Raw genomic sequence first — 6000 nt, forward strand, 5'->3', positions numbered from 1 at the left:
TTTTGCGTAAAAGGCACCAATCCATTTGCAATCATGTTCAAACATAATAATATCATGTATCAAGAAAGTCAATGTGTGCACCAAAACATTCAAACCAAAATATGTTAGGATACATATCCTCAATGAGTGCCCCTACTGCCCTAACGTCAGCAAAATTATCAGTAATGACCTGAATGACATTGTACATACTACAAACCAATCTCTTGGACAGTATTAATTAAGAGACCTATAACATTAATACCAATCATTTAATGACATGAGTAGCCATGGGCTGAAAAGAAGATCGCACCACTAGCAGACACACGAAGAACATTTATCAAAGAAATTCCTCACATCTCTCTGACCATCAAATACAATGAATAGCCCATATTCAGTCCAATCATTCCTAAATTGTCCCAAAGCATTACAGACTTTGGCTTTGTTCTTATCAAATCCGATGCATTTGGGTTTCAACTTTCTCATACATGGGTCCTCTATACCCTTTAGGGGCAGCATTGATGGCATAAACCATATCATGCCAATAGGGTGAACGAAGATCACTGAATGGTATGCCACATGCATGGAGAACATTGAGCACTTTCTCATCCATGTCATCCCTACAACTTTGTTCAAGGAAATTTATCATGATTTTACACCCTAAATGCATGGGGAGGTGGGGATCAACCACCAAACATTCTACACAAGCCCTCTAATTAACCCTTTTGTTTTGTTATTTATTTTGTGCTTCCTACTCTTCCCTACTGCAATTTTCTCTTTCACTAGTCCTATTTGCTTCATTTATCATCCAGAAATAAGTTAATAACCCATACATACGCATCCTCACAAGTATATGAACCCATGTAAGTCTGCTTGTAATGGGGCATGAAAATTTAGTGGCTTTTCCCTCTTTCCCTCCCTAAAGCTTTGCCACATACTTCCACAAGGGTGTTGAACTCTCTTGTTTTTTATTTTCATCATGATTGTTTACTTCATCATCCTCTTCTTCCCCTTCTACTTCTTCTTCCTCTCCATGTATGGACCGCCACCATACTCTACTTCTTCCTTATCATTGATATTTTCGTTTCCCATCAACACCATCATAATAAAAACATAAGCATATGCCACATACCGCTCATGCTTCTTGAATCCTGAGAATAACCTACAATAGTACGACTGAGAAGAAGGAACAGGGAAAGTAGGAGAAGGGAATAGTCAACATCGAAAGCATACAAGTTTACCACACAAAGAAGAATAAACTAGCAAGAATGAGCTTAGACCTTACCTATTCACCTCTCCACAGAGTTGTTGAACTTTGTTTTTATTTTCTATCATAATTGTCTACTTCAATATCCTCTTCATCCCCTTCTACTTCTTCCTCTCCATGTATGGGCCACAACTATACTCTAGTTTGTCTTCCTTATCAATGATATTTTGGTTTCCCATCAACACCATCATAATAAAAGTGGAAGCATACACCACATATTCATCATGCTCCTTTGAACTTTGAGAATGAGCTACATTAGTATGACTAAGAAGAAGGAAATGGGAAATAGTAGAAGAGAATATTCAACATCAAAAACATACGAGCTTACCACAAAGGGGAAAAAACTAACCAAAATGAACTTGGAGCTCACCGCTTCATCTCTCCAACAACAATTGAACTTGAATGTAACAATGGCAACCTTCAATTGAACTTGAATGAAATAATGGCAACCTTCAAGCTCTCACAAATGTGCTCCTCTACAACTAGGAAGAAGCCCACTTGAAGTTAAAAAACTAGCAAATATCAATGAAATATGAATGATAGAGTGACTTGGTAAGAGAAAATGGAGTGAAATCCATCCCTAAACCTTACTATGCCCTCCCCTTAGCGCCCCACATGCAAAAGAAAAGGCCAAAAATTTAGAAGCGCCTCATTGAGTCCGAGAGCAATCTTTTTTAAAGGGGAGAGAGCACTCAAGGAGTGTAGTGGGAGTATTTGGGGAGTGCTCTGTCTAGATTGCTTCCCACAACAACAAGGGTGTACGCTCTTGTAGAATGGTCCCATGTGGAACCAATTTGGGAGTGCAATTCCAATGTCGCTTCAAGGCTCTTCCCGAAAACATGCTTTGGAAACAAGAGCTAAGGTGGCACACTTCCTTGTCACTTTGACCAAGGGAAAGTTCCACCTTCAAGAGAACAGACTTCACAAATCTCCACATTAGCACACACACCATCAACCACAACAGCACCAACACCATCAACTGCACTAGCACCACAACAACACTAATGTCAATACTACAACACACTTCAAACCATGACAACTAAAGATTTCAAATACAAATCACTCAAGGAGTTCATGAAAAAGTTACAAGATAAGAATTGAGGCTTCAAGTAGCTCAATTTTGTTACTCGTATTTCCCTATCTATGTTTGAAAAAGTTTTTGTATATTGAAAAAGTATGTGTTTCCCTTCTTTAGGATGAATAAGACTTTGACGTTGAGGGAGATTCTATAGAAATCAATCATGCTTAATTATTTTGTTTCAATGAACCTTAATGTTGGTATGGTTCTATTTTAAGTATCTTGCCAGCTTGTTAAGATAATTAATGAAAGTATGAATTCAATTAATTTCATGTCCATTAGAATCCATGCACCATCCAAAAAAACCAGCAATTCAAGTCAACATGTTCAGTGTATCAAATAACCCAACGACCTACAATGAGACAATTAATAATAGTTTCTTCATCCATACTATTATATAAGTCAAACGAAGATACATTGTATAGTTGGAGAATTTGGGTCTAATGAAATCATGATGACCCTTTTGTTGCTATCTATCCACCTCTCATCTATATGATTGTATATTCATTCATTAAATATATTTGTAATGAGTAATGAATAGATGAATTTCCTTGTACTTCTTATCATAACACAACAAGGGTCTCTTTCGATGTTGAATCCTGAATTTTCACAGCAAAATCTTGATACTTTAATTGACAAAATGGCTTCCTTGATCACTAGTAATTGACAAAGAACAACCAAACCTTCTAATTATAAGTTGATAAATAAGCCTGATTTTCTATGATGCAATCTTGGCCTAGCTAGACTTCTACACACTTTGTTGAAAATCAACTACAATGATAATGTCTTTAGCTCTCATTCTCTTTGTTCCCCTCGAAAATGATCTAACAAAATCCAATGCCCACATCTTAAATAGCAATTGAAGTACAATGGGTTGCAGGCATCTCACCTTTTGGCAATGGTCCTCTCATTCTTAGACACATTCCATATAAATTAATAAAGCCCCTGCAGCCTCTATGTAAGCTTACCCACCTAAGTTTGGCTTGCAAGATCTTTCGAATGCCATGTTAGTGCAGTAGTGGCCACCCAACACTCTAATGTGTGCCTCTTCAATCAAATAATATCTCACATGATCTAACATGCATCTCCTTGAATCCTAGCTTGTACAAGTGCCCATCTATTAAGGTATGGCAAAAAGTTTGCATGCCCAAAAGCTTGTCTTTGAGTTTTAGCACAAGGAGACCATCATGTATCTCATAACTCTTTTGGGGTAGATCCAATTTTAAATAAGTGTGTCAAGGAAGTCATCTTCTATGCTTGCCAATTATTCTCTAATATCAATTCTAGATAAGGGATCAAGCCAACATAACCAGTACCTAATTTTACAATGATTTAGAAGTTAAATTCCTAAAACAACGAGAACTCCCTAACAATTCAACCTTAGTGTATTGGTTTGTGAACCAAACATTGCCTACAACAACCCATGATCAAATCCCTATTGATGTAGTGCCAAGAGGTATTAAAACCCTCAAGGTGCACAATCTCCCACGTTAGAAAGGAATCAATTCGAAATTGTGCAACCAAGAGGTTTCTAGATCTCAACACTACACTAGTTAGAGATTTGATTAGGTGCAAGCTGCATCAAGAGGTATAGATTTAGAGTGCTTCATTCATTTCTTGCATTTTTGTGCAACCAAACATTTGGCTTTTCCCCCCAGTGTATAGGGTTCAAGTTAGCAAACAACCAATTTCACCCATTTCTTTTATCATTGTGCCACATGATGTTCAAAGTTACCCCCCTCAAAGTGTTGTCATCCATTAAGTGGCAGCTTTGAACATTAGCACTTGGCACAAATTAGCATGCCAATCAAAGTTGCCCCTAGATACATTCATGTTGTTCACAAGTGGTGGGAGTCATAGGAACAGAAAACATTACAAGTCCCCCATACATAATTTATTGTAGCCAAGGTGCATTGACATGGATGTGTCATATGGAGTGGAAAGCAACCTTCCACTTCATTCGTATGACGTCTATTTGGAGTCATATGCAAGGAAGTCGAATTGTATGAAACACATTTTTGTGAATTAGATGTCAAAAACTAAATCCTAAAGTGTGTTAAACCCCCTTATTTATTCCAATCATGAAGCATTTGTCAATTGCTAAAGTCACCTTCCCTTTCTTTCACATATTACTTATTATCTTGTTATAAATGTGTTTAGAGGTCAAATCATCATGGATACATGAGTTATGTCTAGAGGCTGATTCATTCTAAAGGGATTGGGAATCCCTTTTCTGCATTGATACAACAACAATTGTTAGAGCTTCTAGGAGTGTGATCTTGTCTCTATTAATTGAAAAAGGAATTGGAGCTTTGTAGCATTTCATGATAAGATTGGAGCTTTAAAGCATCTTTTGCTAAGAGGCATGAGGATTTATTTAGTGTCTTTTGTGTTTAAGTTTATAAGGAGGTGGTCCTAAACAGAAGAAAAAATAGGAGTTTATCACTATGATCCTATAAACAGTAATAATGTTATCCTCGATGACACATATCATATAGGGATTGTGATCCCAAAAAGGTTACTAATGTACTTAAATAATTATTATATAGTTATATAATTATATAATTATAATCATCACATTAAATGTACAAGTTCTAAATTATTAATCGAAATATATTACCAAATATGGAAAATGTGAGGGAACCATCATAGATCTCATAGGATGATAGAAGGCCAATTATGCCTAGGGTATAGGAGAACAAGGCACGAACAATGAAGCCAAGGCCCCATTTGTTTACCAAGGGTTTAACTGTTACAAGGCAAACTGATGGACCCAATCACCATAATTGGAGATTTCCATCTTCATAATCAAAATCCTATGCATGGAGGTACTTCCTCAAACCAAATAATAGCAAGAACTCCTCAACACATAGTCCCATGGATGCAAAGCTTTCAAAAAGTATCTTTATTCCATGTCAAATGGGATCTAAACTCATTTGCAGATGTCATGGCAAGAATTTGAGCCTTCCACCCTAAAAGAAGGATGGGGGGACTGCCAAACTCATTGTTCTTCCATGAGATTAAGGCATATGAATGAAATGGTGTTGTTGAAGGTCTTTAGTTTCAATGGGGGGAAGTCAATCCCCCCCCCCCCCGCAATTGTTGGTTATACGCATTAAAGGAGGGGACCTTTATTCCCATCCACATCGAATCACTAAAATCACCTAGACCATCCACGGTTTCATTAACTTATACCACCCCATCTCCCTTCATTCCTCATTGAATTCATCCTCTACAAATTTCTGGGGTACGATAGTATAGGTGTGTGAGCTCAAGAGTGGAAATATGAGACTCAAGTCACCATGTGCTCAAGCTAGAGTCATTAAAAGCCCTGTGTTCTCCTCCTCTCATATCTCTTATATTCTTTCAATATATTCAGTCTTTGATTCGGAAAATTGTCTAGCTCTCTAGGATACAAATTCACTAGTTCTATGTCCATTTGGCCCACCATGGCAAACAACAAGGTCTCAAGCATCCTTTCTACTCCAAGAACTCTAACAATCACCTAACTCTTCGTCTTCATCGCTTACATATCATTTTTGTGTCAGAAAGTACTACGTTTTGTTAGGAGATGAGTTGCAAATATGGCGGAGTGATAGCAAGTGCATGCATGCACTGGCCTTAGTCTATTTCCTGTATTGGTTGTGGTTCTGAACTTAGATACCTTTCCTATAGAATT

The sequence above is a fragment of the Pinus tabuliformis genome, chromosome 5_2, assembly GCF_031772625.1.
Source record: "Pinus tabuliformis cultivar Carrire ecotype Pingquan chromosome 5_2, CPIR1, whole genome shotgun sequence".
Lineage (NCBI taxonomy): Eukaryota > Viridiplantae > Streptophyta > Pinopsida > Pinales > Pinaceae > Pinus > Pinus tabuliformis.